The sequence below is a fragment of the Bombina bombina genome, chromosome 5 (assembly GCF_027579735.1).
Source record: "Bombina bombina isolate aBomBom1 chromosome 5, aBomBom1.pri, whole genome shotgun sequence".
In the NCBI taxonomy this organism is placed as follows: Eukaryota; Metazoa; Chordata; class Amphibia; order Anura; family Bombinatoridae; genus Bombina; species Bombina bombina.
In genome coordinates, this window is record NC_069503.1 from 559,561,746 (window position 1) to 559,589,485 (window position 27,740).

The window sequence follows — 27,740 nt, forward strand, 5'->3', positions numbered from 1 at the left end:
TAGGAAAATTTGCACAATACTTCAAAAATCCCTTAAAGAAACTTTAAAGTGATTTTTAAACATGCATAAAATACTGAGCACTGCATTGCAGAATATTTAGAGGCAAAAATTTTTTAAAAGAGTTTTATCAGTAAAAATTCCAAAGTTTTGCTCTTCAGGGACACATCTTATTAAAAAAGTAAAGTGATGACCCGCTGCATGATAACCCCCCCCCTTTTTTTTTTTTTTTTTTCCCCCTCTTTCCCCCTCCCCTCTCTTCTTCTTTTCTTCGTCTTCTCTCCTTTTTCCCCTTCCCCCCTGCTTTAACAATACTGCTGGCTGGGGATCTTGCATAAAGATCCTGTCTCTTTAGTGTTCCTGCTCAAATGTAGTTTTTACATGTGATTTCCTAGTCTCTATTCGGACATTCACCCAAGATTTTATAAACCAATTAGTACAGTTGATATTTCACTGTGTGTAGTTTCATGGTTCATGGAGCGAGCCCCTCTTAGCCATTACTAGCTGCCCACCTCATGTCATACCTTGCCTCTCTGTTTATAATTTTGATTCAACCGTGCCATTTGTACACTGTTATTCGTACACTGTTTTGTATGGTTATTTACTTCTTAAGAAAAATTATATTTAAAAAAAAAAAAAAAAGTAAAGTGAGTGTTGTTTATCTTATTCTCATTGCTGTGGCCAGACTATGAATACGTTTCTGAACTGATCAAGTAATCACTGTGCAGTTTCAGAGTTTCATAGAAAAAAATTCACATTAAATTACCTAGAAAGACATTAAAGGGACAGTCTACACCAGAATTGTTATTGTTTTAAAAGATACATAATCCCTTTATTACACATTTCCTAGTTTTGCATAAGTTATCTTTATACACTTTTTACCTCTGTAATTATCTTGTATCTAAGCCTCTGCAAACTACCCCCTTATTTCAGTTCTTTTGACAGACTTGCATTTTAGCCAATCAGTGCTGACTCCTAGGTAACTCCACGTGTGTGAGCACAGTGTTATCTATATGACAGACATGAACTAATGCCCTCTAGTGGTGAAAAACGGTCAAAATACATTCAGATAAGAGGCGGCCTTCAAGGAAAATAGCATATGAACCTCCTAGGTTTAGCTTTCAACTAAGAATACCAAGAGTACAAAATTGGTGATAAAAGTAAATTTTGTTTATTTTAAGTTTATTTTGGACTAGACTGTCCCTTTAAGACTAAATAATGAATAATAATCAGAATAATAAAATAATACAGAATACAAATATACATAATTAAACCTTTTGGGGGTATAACATTCTGAGTTTATTAACCCTTAAACCGTTAAGATATCACAAAAGAAAGAAAAAGCAGACTTTGAAATATAATAAATAAAGTGTTAAGTTGACTAAAAGTGGTTAAAGCCAATTTATTTGTCAGATATTTTTAAGACAAATTAGACTCAGGAGTGTGCATGTATTGAATATTAAAGTGCAAAAGTGTTTGTAACAGTATACAGTATATAATATTGGTAAAAACATTCACACTGCCTCAATCTCATGAGTAAGAAATTAAACCGACCCTAGCTATGATTTTCAACAAAACAAGAACAAGATAAAATTGATCATTTTAGTAAAATGTATTTTTAAATTGCATGTTCTGTCTATAAAGAATAATAACATGAATAATTTGAAATTAAAAATGTAATAAACAATTTGTTAAAGTTACTGAAAGTGATTAAGGACACTTTATTTGTCATATATTTTCAGAAAAATTAAATGGCAAAACATATTACAATCACAGTGACTCCAAGTTTTCACTAGAATGTGAACAAAAAATAAATTCATGGTTTCAATGTCTTTAGCATTAAACAGCAGCAGTTTTTGTAATAGTGTATAATATTATTACAAACTTTGTAGACACTGCCTTAAAATAACGAATACAAAACATCCCCGCCCCTAGATATGATTTTCAACAAAATATGTGATTACCTTGTAAGCAGACTGCCCCCTTATCTCAGTGTTGTTGACAGACTTGCATTTTAGCCAATTAGTGCTGACTCATAAATAACTCCACAGGAGAGAGCACAATGTTATTTATATGACACACATGAATTAGCACTGTCTAACTGTGAAAAAGTGTCAATATGAGATAAGAGGCGGCTTCAATTGCTAGGGTTAGCTTACAACAACAAATACCAAGAGAACAAAGCAAAATTGCATGCTCTATCTGAATTGTGAAAGTTTAATTTTGACTTGACTGTCCCTTTAAATAAAACTGATTTTTTTTATTGCATGCTCTATGTGAAGCCTGGAAAATTTATTTTGATGGTTATGTCCCTTTAATGAAAGGTCACAGAGATATGTATTATGTGATGTGCTTGGAAAAAGCAGGCTGTCAACACTAAAATCATTTATAAGATGTATGAGACAAGAGCACTACGACCTCAGTTGATGTGCCTAACAGCCATGTAATAGTCATTTCAGTATAGTGAAAAATAAAGTAAGAAGTTTGATTTGGACAGAAAAATATTTGGATAACATCGGTAGCCAAGTAACAAACTTAGATATATCTAAAATCAGGGCAGCTTAGGTAGAGAAACGGAGCAAGCACCACTTTGCAAGTTCTCCGCCGCTTTAAAACCACCACAGCTCGACTGCAAAGGCTAACGTGGGCTAGGTTATACCCTGTAGCTTGATAGAAGACTCAATCTTCTTTGAAAATATAATTTTAATTACACACAAAAAATAAACCTCCTCCATGCACATAGAAGCAAAGAAAATGACTGGGGGTTATGGGTAGGGAAGTGATACTTAACAGTTTCTATAAGAAGGATGATAAAGAAGAAGGCGCCAACATAGCGTATATCAGTGTGTACAGACCAAATCCCACGCATAAAACAAAGCGTACTTACAAGATGTCAAGCACTTGAAAAGTGCCACATGAGCCTTCTGGAGCATTCACAGCTGTCCAGGTAGCTGATCTAACGTGTCTCCTGTCAATCCTTTAAGCAGCAGCTGCCCTCCTGTGTGCTCACAGTCCGCTGGATCTCTGGGTCTCTTTCCCCTACAGCTCTCACGTAGTGTATAAGATAAAAACAATGTTTATTAAAAACAAGTAAATCACAACGCGTTTCCCGGTCACACAGACCGCTTCCTCAGGTGAATACTCTTATACAAAGTCACTGCTTAATATAGTATAACTTGGCGTCTAAACCCGTAAAGGGCGCATGCGTGCGGGAGAGCACTTAGCCAATCTCGGTGTGGGTGTGTATTTAGTCCATTATGATTGGTTCATGCCTCTACTCTACTTTTACAGTGCCACATGAGAGATTAATGCACAAAATTAAGGGACTGGGAATAGCTGAAAATGTTAGCTCATGGATAAATAACTGGATAAAAGATAGGGAGCAACGAGTAGTAGTAAATGGATCATACTCAGATTGGACAAAGGTAATCAGTGGTGTCCCCCAGGGATCAGTACTGGGCCCTGTTCTTTTTAATATTTTTATAAATGACTTGGAGCAAGGATTAAATAGCGACATCTCTATTTTTGCAGATGATACTAAGTTAAGTAAGGTCATTAGGTCAGAGCAGGACGGACTCTCTTTACAAAGGGATTTGCTAAAATTAGAGCTATGGGCAAGTGAATGGAAAATGAGATTTAATACGGAAAAATGTAAGGTTCTACATTTTGGAAGTAAAAATAAGCAGGCTACGTATTTTTTAAATGGGGCAAGACTTAGCCAAACACAGGAGGAAAGGGATTTGGGAGTAGTATTAGATAAAAACTAAAGATGAGTGCACAATGCAGGGCAGCGGCTTCAAGGGCTAATAAGATACTAGCATGTATTAAAAGAGGCATTGATTCAAGGGAGGAAAGCATAATTCTGTCATTATATAAAGCCCTGGTAAGACCTCACCTTGAGTTTGGAGTGCAGTTCTTGGGACCGATTGCTAAAAAAGATATTGCAGAACTAGAAAAAGTTCAGAGAAGGGCCACAAAGCTAATAAGGGGATTGGAGAAATTAACCTATGAGGAGAGGCTAGCCAAACTGGGTCTGTTCTCTTTAGAAAAAAGGCGCTTGAGAGGTGACATGATTACTTTATATAAATATATTCAAGGCCCATATACAGAGATGGCAGAAGCTCTTTTTATTCCAAGAAAATTGTTTCTGACAAGAGGTCATAATTTAAGGTTGGAGGAAAGGAGATTTAATCTCCTGCAACGGAAACGTTTTTTTCACTGTAAGAGCAATAAAATTGTGGAACTCTTTACCAAAGGAGGTAGTGAATGCAAATACCATAGATTCATTTAAAAATAGTCTGGATAAATTTCTGTATATAAACAAAATTCATGGATATGATTGCTAGTATTAAATGGGTCACATTTTAATGGGGTTATTTAAGCTTAACTGGAGCTTTTTGTAAGTATTTTAGATTTGTATAGGTTGAACTCGATGGACTTCAGTCTTTTTTCAACCTTATCTACTATGTTACTATGTTACTATGTTACTCGAAACACCAATCAAAAAGTAGGTTTGTGTTCTCACTCCGATTTTACACGGAGTCGTTATATATCAAATATAGGCAACTTAATCCTTGATATATATCAATATGCTTAATTCACAGATTCAGGTAGCGTCTGTGCTTTCAAATATTCAAAGCTCAAATTATTTGGCGATGTTTAATAGCGCAACACTCATTGAAATGAGATTGGCTACAATTGTATCACAAAAGATATACAAAGTATCAGTGTATCAATTACGGTAGTTTACCCCCCATAAGTATGGTTGAATATCAGAACTTGGTCTAATTAAACATCGAGATTGAATATCAGAACTTGGTCTTTTTTAACATCGAGATAGATTGCAACTCCCACATGCATTTACATAATATTAATATAATGAAAACATCTAAAAACTAATATATAATATATATCTACTCTTACAAACGTTCGATCTGAATGCAACAAGGATCTTTTCAGAATATATTTATTACCAACAACCTCATAACTAATATCTATAGATCTATAATATTAACCAAACGTACTGACTTAAGTTGTACAAGTTACGACTGAGCTCACATTAGCACTCACAATTCTAGTTTTGTACTCCATTGGTGGTTCAACCCTATTGGTATAGCTTACCTATATATCTTGCTTTTAACTATAACTATAGATCTATAATAGTAACCAAACGTACTGTCTTATATTGTACATGTTACGACTGAGGTCACATTAGCACTCACATTCTAGTTTTATATCTCATTGATTATACCCTATTCGTATAGTTATCCTATATATCTTGCTGGGCTAGACTTAAGGGGTGTACAGGTGATCTTAGACGGACATACATGCCTTTATATTATCTCTATATTAATTCAAAATTTGGCGGCTATAGTTTTGAATGTAAATGTTATCTAACATGACCCACAAAGATACCTTCCTATTAGGTCTAATGTTTCTATATGGAATGTAACAGTAATGATCTTATATTACTCAACTGTGTATCAAGAAAAAATAAAATAAAGTGTAGTAGTGATTTAATTAAATGCTGCCATATCTACATTTTCGTTAAGACCATATGGGTTAAGGGTTTTCATTTTCCATATCCAGAAAGTCTCTCTCTGTCTGAGATCTAACAATCTATTTTTTACCCCTCTTGTGAACAATTTGTTCAATTGGAAAAATACTAAAAATATTTGTCTGTCCATCATGGCAACAAACCCCATGTCTAGAAACACTGTGTTTCATACATGCATTTTTCACATTTCTACTATGTTCCCCCCATCTTTTTTTCAGGGGTCTTGAGGTTCTCCCTATGTTTTGTAAGCCACACTTACACTCTAGTAGGTAGATAACATAGGATGAATCACAAGAAAATCTAGTTTTAATCTGAAATTCCTCCTTTGTTGAAAAGGAAACAAATTTAGATTTTTCTCCTTTTGTAAAGGCACATAGACCACAATTGGCTCTGTTACATCTATAGAATCCTTTTTTGTCTGATAGCCAGTTACTAGCCTTTGTATTAATCTTTTTTTCCATACTTATTCATCACCACTTTACTAGGAGCAAGATGATTTTTTAGAGTAGGTGCTCTTTTAAAAGTACATGTTGGACTTTTTTCTAAACATTCTTTTAATATTGGATCATTTAATAAAATGTTCCAATGTTTGTAAACAATTCTCTTAATCTTCTCATAGTTAGATGTATATTTCGTTATGAATCTTAGATTATTATTTTTGTTAATGGTATTTAAATCCCTCACTTCGCCTGGACTTCTATCTTCCAGTATATTTTTGGTCTTACCTTTTTCAAAAAATTCTGACCTCTCTTTGTTTCTTGCCTTTAAGAGACCTTCCTCAATTAAATCTTTGGGGTATTCTTTCTCTAGAAATCTATTTTTAAGGATATCAGCTTGTTCATCGAATACATTTAGATTCGTACAATTTCTACGAATTCTGGCAAACTGGTTATATGGTATATTCTTTTTCCATGAACGATAATGTTTACTTTTAAAGTTTAAGTAGCTATTTGTGTCTACAGTTTTAAAATGGGTTTTTTTTTAAAAGGTGACCTGCTTGATCCCAATACAGTACAAGATCTAAGAATTCTATTCTCTCCTCACTAATGTTATAGGTGAAATTCAATCCCATATTATTCTCATTTAACAATTTAATGAAATTTAGGGCACTGTCTTTTGTCCCTTCCCAGATAAAAATAAGATCGTCTATAAACCGGCCATAGAACACCAGACTTAATTGAGGAAGGTCTCTTAAAGGCAAAAAACAAAGAGAGGTCAGATTTTTTTGAAAAAGGTAAGACCAAAAATATACTGGAAGATAGAAGTCCAGGCGAAGTGAGGGATTTAAATACCATTAACAAAAATAATAATCTAAGATTCATAACGAAATATACATCTATGACAAGATTAAGAGAATTGTTTACAAACATTGGAACATTTTATTAAATGATCCAATATTAAAAGAATGTTTAGAAAAAAGTCCAACATGTACTTTTAAAAGAGCACCTACTCTAAAAAATCGTCATGCTCCTAGTAAAGTGGTGATGAATAAGTATGGAAAAGAGATTAATACAAAGGCTAGTAATTGGCTATCAGACAAAAAAGGATTCTATAGATGTAACAGAGCAAATTGTGGTCTATGTGCCTTTACAAAAGGAGAAAAATCTAAATTTGTTTCCTTTTCAACAAAAAAGATGGGGGGAACATAGTAGAAATGTGAAAAATGCATGTATGAAACACAGTGTTTCTAGACATGGGGTTTGTTGCCATGATGGACAGACAAATATTTTTAGTATTTTTCCAATTGAACAAATCATTCACAAGTGGGGTAAAAATAGATTGTTAGATCACAGACAGAGAGAGACTTTCTGGATATGGAAAATGAAAACCCTTAACCCATATGGTCTTAACGAAAATGTAGATATGGCAGCATTTAATTAAATCACTACTACACTTTATTTTATTTTTTCTTGATACACAGTTGAGTAATATAAGATCATTACTGTTACATTCCATATAGAAACATTAGACCTAATAGGAAGGTATCTTTGTGGGTCACGTTAGATAACATTTACATTCAAAACTATAGCCGCCAAATTTTGAATTAATATAGAGATAATATAAGGGCATGTATGTCCGTCTAAGATCACCTGTACACCCCTTAAGTCTAGCCCAGCAAGATATATAGGATAACTATACGAATAGGGTGTAATCAATGAGATATAAAACTAGAATGTGAGTGCTAATGTGAGCTCAGTCGTAACATGCACAATATAAGACAGTACGTTTGGTTAATATTATAGATCTATAGTTATAGTTAAGAGCAAGATATATAGGTAAGCTACACCAATAGGGTTGAACCACCAATGGGGTACAAAACTAGAATTGTGAGTGCTAATGTGAGCTCAGTCGTAACTTGTACAACTTAAGTCAGTACGTTTGGTTAATATTATAGATCTATAGATATTAGTTATGAGGTTGTTGGTAATAAATATATTCTGAAAAGATCCTTGTTGCATTCAGATCGAGCGTTTGTAAGAGTAGATATATATTATATATTAGTTTTTAGATGTTTTTATTATATTAATATTATGTAAATGCATGTGGGAGTTGCAACCTATCTCGATGTTAAATTAGACCAAGTTCTGATATTCAATCTCGATGTTAAATTAGACCAAGTTCTGATATTCAACCATACTTATGGGGGGTAAACTACCGTAATTGATACACTGATACTTTGTATATCTTTTATGATACAATTGTAGCCAATCTCATTTCAATGAGTGTTGCGCTATTAAACATCCCCAAATAATTTGAGCTTTGAATATTTGAAAGCACAGACGCTACCTGAATCTGTGAATTAAGCATATTGATATATATCAAGGATTAAGTTGCCTATATTTGATATATAACGGCTCCGTGTAAAATCGGAGTGAGAACACAAACCTACTTTTTGATTGGTGTTTCGAGTAGAGGCATGAACCAATCATAATGGACTAAATACACACCCACACCGAGATTGGCTAAGTGCTCTCCCGCACGCATGCGCCCTTTACGGGTTTAGACGCCAAGTTATACTATATTAAGCAGTGACTTTGTATAAGAGTATTCACCTGAGGAAGCGGTCTGTGTGACCGGGAAACGCGTTGTGATTTACTTGTTTTTAATAAACATTGTTTTTATCTTATACACTACGGCTCGAGTATAAGTCACTTTTTATTCACCGCTGCCGGTATTTTTACACAAATCGGTGTAACCAGCACTAGAGGACTTTCTTTCTGGTGCTGAGAGCGGTAAGGGAAAGAGACCCAGAGATCCAGCGGACTGTGAGTACACAGGAGGGCAGCTGCTGCTTAAAGGATTGACAGGAGACACGTTAGATCAGCTACCTGGACAGCTGTGAATGCTCCAGAAGGCTCATGTGGCACTTTTCAAGTGCTTGACATCTTGTAAGTACGCTTTGTATTATGTGTGGGATTTGGTCTGTACACACTGATATACGCTATATTGGCGCCTTCTTCTTTATCATCCTTCATATAGATTTTGTTTTTTCTTGATCGGCCTTCAAGTTTTGGAAGAAGTGACAGCAGCCATATCGAAAAAATCTTCACATATCAGTGGACTATAAGGTATTTTTAAGGTCTTTTTTTCGACATACATATTACAAGCTGATTGTATGTACTGGAAAGGACATATTTTTAGACGTTTATTTCATTTTTTTATTCACTTATAATATATTTTTTCTGATGTTATTTTCATATATGCCAAGTTTATTCACTGGATGATACCCATCTTTGTTTGAAACCATTGGGTTATATATATTTTTGCACTATTGCAATATATTATTTCTCATATATTGCATATATATTTATGTGAGTGATCACTTTATTTGCAATTTATAGGAGGCGCATTTGACAACATTTGTTTATTTATTCAGCATACTTAACAGTTTGCCTCCTCCTGCTGGCGAGGAGTGGTATTCCCAACAGTAATTAAGATGAACCTGTGGACTCACCACATCTTTAGAAGAAATATTCATCAGTGAAAATCCATATACTGTAACAATAAAATGTGCTAACTACATTGTGCTCACTAAATTTCCTTTTTTAAACTATTCATCACTGACCCTATAAAATGTTAACACTATTAATGGAACACATTCAAGTTTACAAAAGAGGGTAATTTTTTAGCAAATCAAAAGACAACTTATAATAGAATAGGTAGATTGAAAACAAAATACAGTTCATTGAGTAATTCACAGGAAGCTATGATTTGTAATTTTCAAAATGAAATAAATTCCACAAAAGATGCCCCCATTCTAATACACATATTCTACAACAAAAAATATTTTCCACACTGTTCTTTTTGTTTTTAACGGAAAAACTATGCAAATTGTGAAAAAATAGTTTGTTTGGTTTGTAATTACTCAATGATGGAAAACATTTTAAAAATATAATTATAAAAAGTTAAAAAAATATAATCATTGAGCACCAATATACCCATTATATCTACTGTATATACAAATAGCCTTCTGCAATGATAACTGTGCACTGCACGTGCTATCTTTCTCACCTCAAATGTGGGCTGAAAGGTCCCCCCCACTTGTTAATATATATGGCCCCATTTGTGCAATCAACAGTTTTATATTATTTGGAAGAATTGTATAATTTATATTTTTATATCCAAACACTTCATTGTAGCCATTAATTAACATGCTGATGATTATATTTAAGTTGTATACAAGTTTCATAGCTTAAAATCTGATATGAGCTATATTTTTAACTGTTTTACTAAACTAGGAAAGATTATTCTTCTTAAAACATGAAATGACCATGAGCAAAAGCTATGCCAACAGCCTTTTAAAACACAATAAAATAGGGTTTCAGGAGGTTGATACTGTTAAAATTAGACATGTGCATGGCGAAAAAATTCGGTTCGGTTCGGATCAATTCAAATTTGGAAAATTTCGAATCGATTCGTTTCGGATTTGTTTCGGATTCATTCGGATTCAAAGAAATTCGGCTGGATTCGGTTCAATTCGGTTTGGAAATTCGGCATTTCGCTAAGTGTTAGGTGGGATTAGACTAGTATTATACTGTATATTAGGTGTTAACCTAACATACTGTACAATACTAGTGTAATCCAATGGCCATCCGAATTTACGAATCGATTCAATTCGATTCGGTTCGATTCGGAAAATTCAGCAAAATTTTAATTCGGAAATTCGGTTCGATCCGAATCGCCGAATTTTCAGAATTTTCCGAATTTCCGAATCAAACCGAACCGAATCGCACATATCAAGTTAAAATGGAAATGTCTATAGAAAGATGATAATGCCATTGAATTCTCTAAGTGCAAATACTGGTGCTATTAAGATATGAAGCTACTGGAAAAAGCATATAATAACCCCGATTTGTAATGGATTAGAATAATCTCAGATTTGAAAACTGCACAAAAACCCAAATGGATTGGAATATACACCTATAATACACATATTTTAGCTAAAGGCAAACTATCCCAATAGGCCATGTACTGATCATGTGCAAGCTTGATTATCTGGGAACATGGGCGTCTGCAGAAATTCCATGAAAAAATAGTACCAATAGGAATATGTGTATTAGGAGAGGGTTGTCAGAGCTGCACATCATTTTAAAAATATAGTGTATTTCTGTTGTGTTTTGTATTATAAGGAGCAAAATTTGAGGGGGATTCACCCCCTCTTACCACCCCATACGGATCCCTGTGTCTTGGAAACACATGGACCGGATTTGGTATGACAGAAGTTATGACAAGAGGTTTTTATCCCACATCCAAGTGGACATTTAAAACAAGTTCCTATAGAAACATACATTTCAAAAGAGCGTTTCAACTTTTTTTAAATTATATTTTGAACGTCTAAGAAATAATCTGAGAAAATTTTAATTTACAAGATGATACATTAGCAAACTTCATCTAGAATTAGAGACTTGAATGCAACAATGATATGTAAATATGCTAGAGGTACTGTAAATTTATTCTGCACATAGCCAAACACCAAATACTGTTCTATATTTTAAATCAGATCCTTCAGATGTATATATATATTATTATAACTATTTTCTACCTTTACATTGTGTTGATAGAATTGGGGTTTGTTTTACAATTACTGTAGATGACCACAATACTCAAGTTTACAAATAAAAGACAATCTTAAAATGATTTATGAGATCCATATGAATGGTTATCCACTACATCAGAATTTTTTTTTTTACATAAGACATTTGTCTACACAGAGAAACATCCAACAGCTTATTTAAGTCATTGGGGTGTGAGATGTCTTTCATTGCCAGAAGGTCTATTTTGACAGTGGGCTGATTAGTATGTAGAGGAATGTATGTTTTCAAATACTGTATGCAACTAAATATTATATTTTATGCTTAGTTTAATAGACAAATCCTAATATAAATATAACTAAAGGGTAATTAACTAATTATAAATAAAATACACATTTATAAAATGGATAATTGAGTTGATTGAAGCTTCTCTAAGACAACATTTAAATGTTTTAACCAGTCACAAAATGATCAATTTAATTTGAATTTTAAATTGTTAGTATCTATTTGCATGACTAAGGTGCACAGACAAGTAATTTTGTTTTGTATTAATTGAAAGACTCATCATATATAAAATAGTGGGGGTTTAAATACATACATACATTAAACAATACTATGTTATAAGTAAAAAATTAAATTATAAAAGGTGTTTTTTTAGGTTTAGAATGAGATATAATTTCTAAACAGAGCACTTAAAGGGACAATAAAGTGTAAACATTTTCCCTCCTGTAACTTGTACCTAATTATTCAATTTACCTGCAGGAGTGTATTAAATTCTAAATTTGAAATATCTTCTTTTTTCCCTATGGTGATTGATTAATAATAGGAGTAAATTAGAAAGTTGCTTAAAATCGCATGCTCTATCTGAATCATTAAAGTAAATGTTTACATTGCAGCGGATTTTACAAATACTTACCTTCTTCTCCTGAAACGCCGGATCCTCTGTATTTCGTCAGCAATGACGAAACTGGCTTCCTCCAATCACGGCTTCCCCCCAGGAGCGTCCATCTGGTGAGACCACGCTTGGAGGAAGCCGGTTTCGTCATTGCTGTGTAAGTACAGCAGGAAGAAGCAGGCGGGGGATCGGCGATCTGGCATTTCAGGAGAAGAAGTTAAGTATTTGTAAAATCCGCAGCAAAGTAAACTTTGAGGAATGAAAGTGCCCCTGTTTTTAATAGTATTTTTAAAAAACGGACACTATTTCATCAAAGTTTACATTCACTTTAAAGAAAAAATTTGGGTTTAGTGTTCCTTTAAAAAAAGTGTTATACTGTGGATTTACTGTAAATATTTCACATTCCAATGTTCTTCACATAGGGGGATATGTTATATGTATTTTTACATAGATATTCCTATATATATATCTGTATATATCTATACCAATATATATATATATATATATATATATATATATATATATATATATATATATATACACATATATATATATATAAAACCAATTTTTATATATATATATATATATATATATATATATATATATATATATATATATATATATATATATATATATATATATATACATACATACATACATACACACATTTATATATACATTTATGAATAAATTGAAAATATTCCCCTATGTGAAGAACACTGGAATGGAAAATATTCATAATTTCATGTTGGTTTGGTGCACTTGAGAAAATGCAATCAGGTTTGCGTGCGATTTTACGCGTTTACATTCACTTTAAAGAAAAAATGTGGGTTTACGGGGGATATGTTATATGTATTTTTACATAGATATTCCTATATATATAGGCCGACAATAAGACTCACACCAGGATACACCAAGTGGGATATTCGGAAGAAGGTGTGGGATTACATTGAGAATAATAATTTGGCTAACTTTCCAAGACCAGTTCATCATAGGATCCCTAATTTAAAGGGAGCTGCCCTGGCATGTCAAAAACTGTCAAGTTTACAGGACTTCCAAACTGCCAAGACTGTTAAGATTAACCCTGACACCCCACAGAACGCACGTTTCCTCACTCTGGAAGCTCTTAAAACATTACTGGTGCGGATAATACAGAAGTGCATGAGACAAGCCCAAATGGAGACAAATATGTAGAGCTATCACAGCACATCTGAACAATTATTACAAATGCGTCCGATAGGCGGTTACCAAGGTAACTGTCAACAGAACCGCTGACAGGGAATTGCGGAGACTTCAGAGTTAGCCTCTAATATATGTGTGCCGAAAGGAGCTTGTCAAATACATCTAAATAACAGCCTGTCATCCATGATCCAGAGGAAAAATAAAGACAACATATTAGATAAGGAGAAGAGTAGTGAATCAGGCAATTTAGAACAAACAAATTGAATTGATACATAGTGACAACCGATGTGTGATACTCACACGATGGATGTGTGCAGCTATAACATATCCGGCAGTGCGATCATCGCCAAGGGATCCGTCAGTCTAATCAGCTAACAGTAATCTACACAAACACCAAGGTGGAAGAACCACACATATATGTCCACCAAAAGCAAGGAAATAAATACACTACTCACAATGGATGTAAACAAATATTAAAGATTAACCTACTGGCCGCACAGATTATGTAGATAAACCTAACATCAGAAGTCAAATTCCAAACCGGACACTAAACTGGCTTACTGTCCCGTTATATATAGGCGGCTTGTCCACAAACGTGAATTGGATGGGTGCCAGGGCAACTGACAAACAAAACAGCAAGCAATGCAATACGCTAATAGTCAGTGGGATAGTAGGGCAAATGAGGACGTCAAACCAATAGGAGTATAATAAGGAATAATGACTATATCGTAAGATACAACTAGACAACCTAGTAAACATTGAAAGCAAACTGCAGCCTATTGATGAACAATTCAAAACAGTATCATATATTAGCCATAAGCTGAACAAAAGCAGTAGATTAGGGACTGGCACGGATAGGGTGTCCTGTAGTGAATCCTATGGATCATGGCTCTCTTATAGGCAATTCCTTTATTTAAAGAAACACCTGCCTACAGGATATCACATACTGTATCCAATGGATAATGGCTCTCTTCTGGGCAATTCCTATATTTAGAGAAACACCTGCCAATCCAGGTGTACGTTGAGTCCCTTTGGTGTGACAGTTTCTAATTTGAACATCCATCTCGCCTCTCTCTGTAGTAATTATTTATTGCGATCATAGGGGGAACGTGATCAATGATGGCATATTTTAAGTCTGAGACCTTGTGTTGGCTATCCACAAAATGCCGTGCTACTGGCTGTTCAGAACACCCTTGTTTCAAAGCAGTCTGGATGACAGAGCGATGGTTCGCTATCCTAGTCCTGAGGTCATCAGAGGTCTTGCCCACATAGTACAGACCACAAATGCAGTGTAACAAGTACACAATGTAGGTCGTGGTACATGTAAGGCGATATTTGTGTTTATACACCTGACGTCTGTGGGGGTGAGTGAAAGATGGACCCGTAATCAATCCACTGCAAGTGACACAGCCAAGACAGCGGAATACACCTAGTTTTTTGTCGTCCAGCCAGGTGGATTGTTTATAGGAATCAATTGGATCAGTTATAACAAGGAAATCTCTCAGAGATCTTGATCTGCGGAAGCCTATTCTTGGTACTGCAAGCTGAGTGAGAGGAAGAGATTTGTCAGAAGTGATAATGTTCCAATGTTTCCTAAATATCTTCGGGAAGGTATTTTTGTCACCAGTAAATGTAGCGACAAATGTCATACGCTGATCAGTGTCTTTTATTGCTTACCCATCAGCCTCGGCTAAATTGGATCTTTGACTTGCTAACAGCTTTTGAGGATAATCTCTCATCAAAAATCTTTGAATCATCTTGTCCAGTTGTTTGTCTTTATTTTCTTCTTCAGTGTTATTCCTTACTACCCTTAGTAGTTGTGACTTTGGCAGAGATCTCTTGGTTGCAGGTGGATGGCAACTCGTAAAATGTAATAATGAGTTCCTATTGATACTTTTTCGGAACAATGTAGAATGTAACTTGCATTGCTGTTTATACAACCGAATGTCCAAAAAGTCCACTTGTGTGATATTATAATGCATCTTGAATTGCAATGCTTTATTAACTCTATTAAGTTGTTCGAACCATTCCTCCAACTCTTTCGAGGACCTTGACCAGAATTGAAGCAAGTCATCTATGTATCTCTTAAAAAAGAGAATTTTCTCATGCAGAAAAAGTTCAGTTTCAAACTCCTCAAGCCACGCCATAAATAAATTAGCGTACGATGGGGCCACACTGGACCCCATCGCCGTACCTGTTAGTTGCAGATAGAACTGGCGTTCGAACCTGTAGTTGGTGGTCAGGTCAAACCTCGAGAAGGTGGAGTAAAATTTCAGGCGGTGGACCTATATATGGGAACCTGGAAAGATAAAAATCAATTGCTCTTAATCCCTCAGCATGGGGAATCACCGTGTATAAGCTTGTTATGTCTAGGGTAACAAGCAGTACATTCTCATCCACTGGCCCCATCTCCACCAGTAGAGCCAATAGTGTGGCCGAATCTTTTAGATAAGATGTCATGTGTTGGACCAATGGTTGCATGAAGGCATCGACAAAGATCGCTAGGGGCTGTTGTAAGGAGCCTAAGGCCGAAATTATCGGTCTACCTGGTGGATTTTGTAATTGTTTGTGTATTTTTGGTAGCGTTTAAAACACTGGCATCCGGGGATAGATAGTATTTAGAAAAGCGCGTGTATCCTTATCAATGAAGCCTTCCTCATAGATCAATGTGATGTATTGGTCAATCTGTTTTTTGTACACCATGGTCGGATCATGTTGTAATATTCTGTATGTCCTATTGTCACAAAAAACTAGGTGTATTCCGCTGTCTTGGCTGCGTCACCTGCAGTGGATTGATTGTGGGTCCATCTTTCACTCACCCTCACAGACGTCAGGTGTATAAACACAAATATCGCTTTACATGTACCACAACCTACATTGTGTACTTGTTACACTGCATTTGTGGTTTGTACTATGTGGGCAAGACCTCTGACGACCTCAGGACTAGGATGGCGAACCATCGCTCCACCATTCAGACTGCTTTGAAACAAGGGTGTTCTGAACAGCCAGTAGCACAGCATTTTGTGGATTGCCAACACAAGGTCTCAGACTTAAAATATACCATAATTGATCACATTCCCCCTATGACTAGGGGGGGTAATCGCAATAAATTATTACTACAGAGAGAGGTGAGATGGATGTTCAAATTAGAAACTGTCACACCAAAGGGACTCAACGTACACCTGGATTGGCAGGTGTTTCTCTAAATATAGGAATTGCCCAGAAGAGAGCCATGATCCATAGGATTCACTACAGGACACCTTATCCGTGCCAGTCCCTAATCTACTGCTTTTGTTCAGCTTATGGCTAATATATGATACTGTTTTGAATTGTTCATCAATAGGCTACAGTTTGCTTTCAATGTTTACTAGCTTGTCTAGTTGTATCTTACGATATAGTCATTATTCCTTATTATACTCCTATTGGTTTGACGTCCTTATTTGCCCTACTGTCCCGCTGGCTATTAGCGTATTGCATTGCTTGCTGTTTTGTTTGTCAGTTGCCCTGGCAACCATCCAATTCACGGTTGTGGACAAGCCGCCTAAATATAACGGGACAGTAAGCCAGTTTGGTGTCCGGTTTGGAATTTGACTTCTGATGTTAGGTTTATCTACATAATCTGTGCGGCCGATAGGTTAATCTTTAATATTTGTTTACATCCATTGTGGGTTGCGTATTAATTTCCTTACTTTTGGTGGACATATATGTGTGGTTCTTCCACCTTGGCGTTTGTGTAGATTACTGTCAGCTGATTAGACTGACGGGTCCTTTGGCAATGATCGCACTGCCGGATATGTTATAGCTGCACACATCCATTGTGTGAGTATCACACATCAGTTGTCACTATGTATCAATTCAATTTGTTTGTTCTAAATTGCCTGATTCGCTACTCTTCTCCTTATCTAATATGTTGTCTTTATATACATACATACACACATATACATACATACATTTATATATACATTTATGAATAAATTGAACATATTCCCCTACGTGAAGAGCACTGGAATGGCAAATATTCATAATTTCATGTTGGTTTAGTGCACTTGAGAAAATGCAATCAGGTTTGCGTGCGATTTTACGTCCTTACATTCACTTTAAAGAAAAAATTTGGGTTTACTGTCCCTTTAAAAAAGTGTTATACTGTGAATTTACTGTAAATATTTCACATTACAATGTTCTTCACATAGGGGGATATGTTCTATGTATTTTTACATATATATATATATATATATACAAATATATAATTTTATATATATATATGTATATATACACTGTGTATATATATATATATATATATATATATTATGTATATATTACCAAAAAAAAACATTTTATATATATATATATATATATACACACATTTTTATATATACATTTATACATTTATGAATAAATAGAACACTCCTACGTGAAGAACACAGGAATGGAAAATATTCATATTTTTGTGTTGGTTTAGTGCACTTGAGAAAATGCAATCAGGTTTGCGTGCGAGTAGGGGGTTAGCATTTTTTTCTGTAGGGAAAACGTTAAGGCGGTTGCAATATTCTAACTTTGTTTTTTTGCGTGTATTGGGTTAGCACGCAAGTGAAACACTTTTTACTTATAATATGAGTGCTACTCAATGTGTGAAAAAAAGCTTAATTCTAGCGGCGTTAGCTCGTAAGTGGAATCGATAAAAAGCGCTCCACTTGCAATCTGGCCCTTAAAGGGACATTAAACACTTTGAGATGGTAATATAAAATGATAAATTGTATATATAAAACAACTCTGCAATATACTTTCATTATTTATTTTGTCCTCTTTGCCTTTAATTCCATTCTGAAATTGTGAGCTTTTCAGTTCCTGTTAGAAATGGAAGTGCAGAACACTGTTAAATCCAGCACAACCATTGGCTGCACACTCTAATGACCTATTTATAACTGTCCCTAATTGGCCACAGGACAGAAGGTAACACAAGTTACAACATGGCAGCTCCCAGTGTTTTATAGACACTAAAACGTTACACTTATTTTGTCACTTTTTAAACAACTAATGAAACTTTAAAAAATACATCTACATGTTAGTCATGGACTAATCTTTTCTTTGAATGCATCATTCTATCTAGCATGTATTTAGTGTTTAATGTCCCTTTAATAAGCTGCAGAGACATTAATCGAATTTATAAAGACTTGTCTCACTGTAGAAACCTCTATATCCCTATAGATTCAAGACCATGAAACCTCATTAACCCAATTGTACTCAAGCTTGTAGAATCTGAAAACTTGACAAGTTAGCAGCTTCTGGGCCTGGAAACCACTTGGTTATCTCTACATTCCAATTCAATTAAAATGGATATTTAGAACTGTAATAGGCTCTCTATTAACATAATGTCATTTTTATCTTAACTTTTTCTTACCAAAACCAATGTGTTGCAATTACATATGTATTACTGTAGTAAAAGCCAGAAAAAAATGAAAGTGACAAAAAGAATTATTTAGAAATTGTACATGAATACGGACATAAGTGCTCACAGAACCTAGGCAATAAATGTAAAAAGACACAAATTGCTATAGTGAGTGGAATCGTTATGACAGGTAAAGGTGAAGAAAAGGTTGTTATGAATAAGAGCTCACAAAGAGCGATGAATGATCATTCCAAACAAGCATGTGTTAATTAGAATTGCTATGCTAAAGGCATAGAGAGACTAATAAATATGCCATTTTTAAAATCATAATTGAACTCTGTGACCCACCCCACAAAATAATCATAAAAATAGTCTATGAAGAACCCAGCTTTTTACTTTTTATGCAGATTCCTCCTTATAGAATATTGGGATTTTTTCCTACAACCTATATGGGACTTTTAGCATAAAGAAAGTGGGATGATAGCCTCACTGCACACAAAAAGGGGGCGCACATTTTTAAATAAAGATAGCAAGAGAATGAAGAAAAATTGATAATAGGAGTAAATTAGAAAGTTACTTAAAATGTCATACTCTATCTAAATCACTAAAGAAAAAAATGGGTTTTGTATCCCTTTAATGCATTCCCAATTATCCATTTTACCTACTGGAGTGTATATTAAATTGCTTTCAAATAGCTCCTTTTTCTTTATTTTATAATTTGAAATAGCTGATTTTGACTATAGTATCTCCACATGTACTGAACATTTTTGAACTTCTGGTTACAAAAAAACATGTAGACAAGAAGGGTTAGATAAAACAATGCTCTTTAGTGGGGGCTGTGACAAAGACGACATACTAAAATAATAATTTTCCATTGTTCTCTCTTTGTATTGGTGTTGGAGTAAACAGTGATAAATAAGATAAGATGTGTATATAACTGATAAGGTCTGCTCTCAATACAAGCTAAACTCATTTCATTGGGCTGTGGTTTCATCCAGCAGTAATAGCTATTTCATATCCAAAATCATACCCAAAGGAAGAAATTACCACACATTTTAAACTCTGCAGCTGGTATAATGAGTCATTGGAAACATAAGAGAAAACAATTTTACAATACACTGTCCCTTTGAACATGACATCAGAAACACTCAGGCCTAGAATAAAAGTAGAGTACAATTGATATAATGCCCAAGCGTGTTCTTTTGCACTTAAACCCACAACTCAATAAATATTTGATTGGGTTTTACAAGTTGTTGGTTAAAATCCATAGCAAAACTTTTTAACACACCAAATATTTATTTGACTGCCCTAGGGCAAAGCTGTGGTTGCATGCTCACTGCGCTTGTATGACAAGATGTCAGATATGATATGTCCTTGTGCACAATTTGAAATACTGCTTTTTTATTCAACATTTTTAAAAACATGGTATTGAAGGGACAGTAAAGTCAAAATTAAAGTTTCATTATTCAAACAGAGCGTGCAGTTTTAAATCACTTACCAATTTACTTCTATTATCAATTTTGCTTTATTCTCATGGTATTCTTTGATGAGTAATTCTAGTTGAGCTCAGGAGCATGCAAATGTCCTTAGCCATCTGGAAACAGTGGCCTAGATTTGGAGTTTGGCGGTAGCCGTCAAAACCAGCGTTAGAGGCTCCTAATGCTGGTTTTGGCCGCCCGCTGGTATTTGGAGTCAGTGATTAAAGGGTCTAACGCTCACTTTTCAGCCGCGACTTTTCCATACCGCAGATCCCCCTACGCCATTTGCGTATCCTATCTTTTCAATGGGATCTTTCTAACGCTGGTATTTAGAGTCGTTTCTGAAGTGAGCGTTAGAGCTGTAACGACAAAACTCCAGCCGCCTGAAAATAGCAGGAGTTAAGAGCTTTCTGGCTAACGCCGGTTTATAAAGCTCTTAACTACTGTACCCTAAAGTACACTAACACCCATAAACTACCTATGTACCCTTAAATCGAGCTCCCCCCACATCGCCGCCACTCGATTAAAATTTTTAACCCCTAATCTGCCGACCGCCACCTACGTTATACTTATGTACCCCTAATCTGCTGCCCCTAACCCCGCCGACCCCTGTATTACATTTATTAACCCCTAACCTGCCCCCCACAACATCGCCGCCAGCTACTTAAAATAATTAACCCCTAATCTTCCAACCGCAAAGCGCCGCCACCTACGTTATCCCTATGTACCCCTAATCTGCTACCCCTAACACCGCCGACCCCTATATTATATTTATTAACCCCTAATCTGCCCCCCTCAACGTCGCCGACACCTGCCTACACTTATTAACCCCTAATCTGCTGAGCGGACCTGAGCGCTACTATAATAAAGTTATTAACCCCTAACCCGCCTCACTAACCCTATATTAAATAGTATTAACCCCCTAATCTGCCCTCCCTAACATCGCCGACACCTAACTTCAATTATTAACCCCTAATCTGCCGACCGGAGCTCACCGCTATTCTAATAAATGTATTAACCCCTAAAGCTAAGTCTAACCCTAACACTAACACCCCCCTAAGTTAAATATAATTTACATCTAACGAAATTAATTAACTCTTATTAAATAAATTATTCCTATTTAAAGCTAAATACTTACTTGTAAAATAAATCCTAATATAGCTACAATATAAATTATAATTATATTATAGCTATTTTAGGATTAATATTTATTTTACAGGCAACTTTGTAATTATTTTAACCAGGTACAATAGCTATTAAATAGTTAAGAACTATTTAATAGTTACCTAGTTAAAATAATAACAAATTTACCTGTAAAATAAATCCTAACCTAAGATATAATTAAACCTAACACTACCCTATCAATAAAATAATTAAATAAACTACCTACAATTACCTACAATTAACCTAACACTACACTATCAATAAATTAAACACAATTGCTACAAATAAATACAATTAAATAAACTAGCTAAAGTACAAAAAATAAAAAAGAACTAAGTTACAAAAAATAAAAAAATATTTACAAACATAAGAAAAATATTACAACAATTTTAAACTAATTACACCTACTCTAAGCCCCCTAATAAAATAACAAAGCCCCCCAAAATAAAAAATTCCCTACCCTATTCTAAATTTAAAAAGTTACAAGCTCTTTTACCTTACCAGCCCTGAACAGGGCCCTTTGCGGGGCATGCCCCAAGATTGAACTTCCATCCTATTGGCTGATTGCATCAGCCAATAGGATTTTTTCTACCTTAATTCCGATTGGCTGATAGAATTATATCAGCCAATCGGAATTGAAGGGACGCCATCTTGGATGACGCCACTTAAAGGTACCTTCATTCTGTGTTAGCCGTTGATTGAAGAGGATGCTCCGTGTTGGATGTCTTGAAGATGGACCCGCTCCGCGCCGGATGGATGAAGATAGAAGATGCCGTCTGGATGAAGACTTCTGCCCATCTGGAGGACCACTTCGCCCGGCTTGGATGAAGACTTCTCCCGGTAAGGTGATATTCAAGGGGTTAGTGTTAGGTTTTTTTAAGGGGGTATTGGGTGGGTTTTAGAGTAGGGTTGGTTGTGTGGGTGGTGGGTTTTAATGTTGGGGGGATTTGTAATTTTTTTTTACAGGTAAAAGAGCTCATTACTTTGGGTTAATGCCCCGCAAAAGGCCCTTTTAAGGGCTATTTGTAATTTAGTGTAGGGTAGGGCTTTTTTATTTTGGGGGGGGGGCTTTTTTATTTTGTTAGGGGGATTAGATTAGGTGTAATTAGTTTAAAAATCTTGTAATTTGTTTATTATTTTCTGTAATTTAGTGGGTTTTTTTTGTACTTTAGATATTTTAATTGAATTGTATTTAATTGTATTTAATTTAGGGAAATAATTTAATTGTAGTGTAGTGTTAGGTGTAATTGTAACTTAGGTTAGGTGTTATTTTACAGGTACTTTTGTATTTATTTTAACTAGGTAGTTATTAAATAGTTAATACCTATTTAATAACTATTGTACCTAGTTAAAATAAATACAAACTTGCCTGTAAAATAAAAATAAACCCTAAGCTAGATACAATGTAACTATTAGTTATAATGTAGCTAGCTTAGGGTTTATTTTATAGGTAAGTATTTAGTTTTAAATAGGAATAATGTAGTTAATGATAGTAATTTTATTTATATTTATTTAAATTATATTTAAGTTAGGGGGTGTTAGGGTTAGGGTTCGACTTAGGTTTAGGGGTTAATAACTTTAATTTTGGGGGCGGCAGATTAGGGGTTAATAAATGTAGATAGGTGGCGTCGATGTAAGGGCCAGCAGATTAGGGGTTAATAATATTTAACTAATGTTTGCGATGCGGGAGTGCGACGGTTTAGGTGTTAATATATTTATTATAGTGGCGGCGATATCCGGTTCGGCAGATTAGGGGTTAAGAAATTTATTTTAGTGTTTGCGATGTGGGGAGGCCTCGGTTTAGGGGTTAATAGGTAGTTTATGGGTGTTCGTGTACTTTTTAGCACTTTAGGTAAGAGTTTTATGCTACAGCGTTGTGGTGTAAAATTCTTAACTACTGGCTTTAAAATGCAGTACCAGTGTTGATAGGAGAGGGTCTACCGTTCACTTTTTGGCAGACTCGTAATACTGGCGCTATGCAAGTCCCATTGAAAAAATAGGATACACAATTTACGTAAGTGGATTTGCGGTAGTTCCAAGTCTGGCCAAAAAAGTGAGCGGTACACCTGTACCTGCAAGACTCGCAATACCAGCGGGCATCAAAAAGCAGCGTTGGGACCGGCCAACGCTGCTTTTTAAGCCTAACGCACAACTCGTAATCTAGCCGTATGTAAGTAAACAGTCATGGTAAAAAAAGAATGTTCTAGCATTCCTTCAAAAAGTTAAGGAGACACAGGGACAGTGTGTTAAAAATAGGGATATTCCTGTTAAAAATTGGAGATCTGTTCACCTAATACTAATACCTATATGCCTCTGCCAGGTGTTGCTCTAAAACAAACATTTTTTTTAACTAAATAATAAAACGGGACCTATTTAATAGTAAAGTTATATTTAAACTGAAAATGAAATCCCCCAATCAAATGTATATAAGTACGGTAAATACAAAGCAGCATATGTTTATACAATAATGCAGAATTTAACCTATCTGTGTCAAAGCAGTAGTCCAACTATACCAGTTGTTATATATTCTATGCAACTGATTTAATAAAAATCACTCAATTTCTTCATTATTTAGAGAATCAGATATAAAGCAAAGGAAGCAAAAACCAAAATACTAAAAAGCCTTTTCAAGTGGTGTATCCCTGTAAGACCCTGCAAAAATTGTTAAAAAAAAAAAAACTCAAACCATTATAATATATTTATATATAAATATGTCTTTATACAAACAAACAAAAACCAAAGTGGTTACTTTTTAAGAAAAATAAAGGAGCATAACAAATCTCTTTTTTTTTTTATAATAATGGTATATTGTCCAACACTGCATATAGAGGCTAAAAAGCAAAATCTGTAACCTAGGTTTTCAAAACATTGCAAATTGCCAAAGCAAGATATTTAATTTGCAGCAGATTGCAGGATTTGATTTTTAACCTCCCAGGGACAAGTTTACATAATAGCAGAAGTTTAATGTACCATTTAAGATACACTAAATTGAAAATGAAACTTTTATGATTCAGATAGAGCATGCAATTTAAAACAACTTTCCAATTCACTTCCATGATCAAAATGTGCACTATTTCTGGGGCAACAGTTCCAACTGAGCATGTGCAGCAAGTCACAGCACATACGTACTGTATATATATTTTGTGATTGGCTGATGGCTGTCACGTGATGCAGTGGGAATGAAAACCGAACTAGCTTTGACATTTTTCTGGAAAAAAAAAAATCTACTACTCATTTGAAATTCAGACTAGGTGCTTTTGAATTGTCTATTTATTATGTATTTACTGATTATGTGATTATACTGTATATCAGGGGTGGGCAAGAGGTAGATCCCGGTCTACCAGTGGACCGTGAGTGAATTTTTAGGTGACCGTCTGGAAGATTTCAAAAGTCTGCATAATAAGAGAAACATTTCCCACACATCTAGATTTTGAGTGAAGAGCCTCACCACCGTAGATGTATGGGAAATGTTTCTCTTATGCAGACTTTTGAAATCGGCTATGAGTCTATGACGGCGGTATGGGCACTTCAGCATGCGCAACATGGCTGTAGCTGAACTCGCTGGCCACAGCTTTGGTTACTGCCTGTCCCAAACTCTCCTACTTTTTGTCTCAAGAGCAGTCAGTCCATAGTACAGACTCTTCATGCACCAGGCTGAGATGCTGCTCGGTATCCCTGGGTTTGGCAGTTCCAGGTCCTGCTCTGTCTGATATTCTGCCGCTACTCTCTAGTTCTGTCCTCAGTTACTTGTCACCAGGCTCTGCTGAGTGAATGGTCTGGTGATGTTTTTTTTCCAGGGTTTGTTACTCCCCCTCAGGTTCTTTGACTGACTCTGTACCAGGCTTTGATGCTACTCTCTGATACTTTCTCTGACACACTAATATTAGCTATACTTCGTGCTAGCTTCTGCAGCTTTCTGTCTCCAGAATTTGTTGTCACCAAATTGTGCAGGTCAGTGCTGTTGCTGCTATACCAGTCTCTGGTTGCTGTTAGGGATGGGCGAATGTGTTTATATTCGAATTTGAATGTTAGAACGAATGTTATTGTAGAAATTCGATTTACATAATAGAATGTTGATAAGAACGAATATTCTTAAAAATTTGATTTTCGAATGTTATTTACAGTTTTCGAATGTCACATTCAAATTCGAATGTCACTTTCGAATTCGAATATTACATTTATAAAACACAATTGTAGACTAGAAACACTATTTTAAATTTGAATGTCACATTCAAATCGAATATCACATTCGAATCGAATATCACATTCGAATTTGAATATTACATTTACAAAACACAATATTAGACTAGAAATACTATTTCGAATTCAAATGTCACATTCGAATCGAATATCACCTTCGAATCAAATATCACATTTATTAAACACAGTTGTAAACTAGAAATACTATTTCGAATTCGAATGTCATATTCAAATTCGAATGTCACATTCAAATTCGAATGTCACATTCAAATTCGAATGTCACATTCAAATTCGAATGTCACATTCAAATTCGAATATTACATTTAAAAAACACAGTATTAGACTAGAAATACTATTTTGAATTCGAATGTGACAGTCGAATTCGAATGTCACATTCGAATTCGAATATTACATTTAAAACACAATATTAGACTAGAAATACTATTTCAAATGAATATTACATTTATTAAACACAGTTGTAGACTAGAAATACTATTTCGAATTTGAATGTCACATTTGAATTCGAATATTACATTTCGAAATTGAATGAATACACAGCTAAGCATTCTATTATTCTAACAAATATTTTCTAATTTTATTGAAAAATTAGAAAACGAAAATTCAAAAATAGAATGTTAGAATGTTATATAAACATTCGAAATTCGATTCGAACGAATGTATAAAAATTTTTTAAATTTTGAACTTTTAGAAACATTCGCTCATCCCTAGTCGCTGTGTAAGGCGGTACAGAGCCTGCAGGTCCTGCCACTGTCACAACTATTTGCAGTAGTCTTCAACTAGTAGAGGACGGATGGAGAAAAAACAGGACCTGCCCCCTAATCAACCTGACATGGTGTCCAGCCAATAAAATTACTTTGTATAATAAGTCTGTCTATGATTGGCTGAGAATAGTTCATTGTCCTCATTGTACCTGAGCTGTGGGTTTCCCATGTGTTCCAGGCTTGACTACTCCGCTAGCCCTAGACCCGAGTCACCTTGATTGTGAGACTACTTATTAATACGCAGATAAGGTTGCTTGAAGGTTCCTAGTGTGACGTAAAGAGAGAGCTCTTGCAGTAAGTAAAGAGCGTGGCTGTATTTATTATTAAAGAGAGCGGCTGATTTTTAAAGCTGTATCATTTGTGGCAAAAAAAAATTCAGCCTGCAGGTCCTATTTGTGGCAAAAATACAATTTACAGACAGCGACTGGTGTTTTTTTTTTTTAGTTAGGTGACCACGTCACTTGGAATAAAATTACAGGTAGCCCTTGCCTTACAAAAGTCTGCCCACCCCTGCTGTATATAATGTTCCTTTAAAGATTGTCTGTATATAGTAATGAATATTGTTTGTAACTGTAACCGTTTGTAAGGGATTGCAAAACTTTTTTCCATTTGTCTTAGTATGCTAATGTGCTGCTTGAACTAACCTGTTGCTTTCTGTATGCTATATTACTGTACCGTGTGCTAATTTGTTTTTGTGTTGAAGAAACTATATACACCTGCGTTATCATGCAGCTAGGACCACTCTGTGTGATAAATTAAATACAATGTGCAACACAGTAGCATATGGGGACACACAGAGAAAATAATACATACATAAAATATATTTAAATTTATATATATATTCATTTTGGAAACAAATATAATCAGTAGACTGTGTTCAACTTAACACCATTTGTACCATGATTTTTAAATATTAGTTTAATTTTAAACATTTAATTATAATAGTATTTAACCCCTTAATGACCGACGATGTACGCCATACGTCCTCAGAAAAAATACAGTTAACGCCTGAGGACGTATGGCGTACGTCGTCGGTTTGGAAAGCAGCTGGAAGTGATCCTGATCGC

General features: G+C 34.9%; 1 protein-coding gene across 1 annotated transcript in view; it reads right to left on the minus strand.

Moving 5' to 3' along the window:
• Positions 1-27,740, minus strand: part of CTNND2 (catenin delta 2) — a 1,648,910-nt gene that overhangs the window by 1,225,240 nt on the left and 395,930 nt on the right. The gene's annotated exons all lie outside the window — the stretch shown is intronic.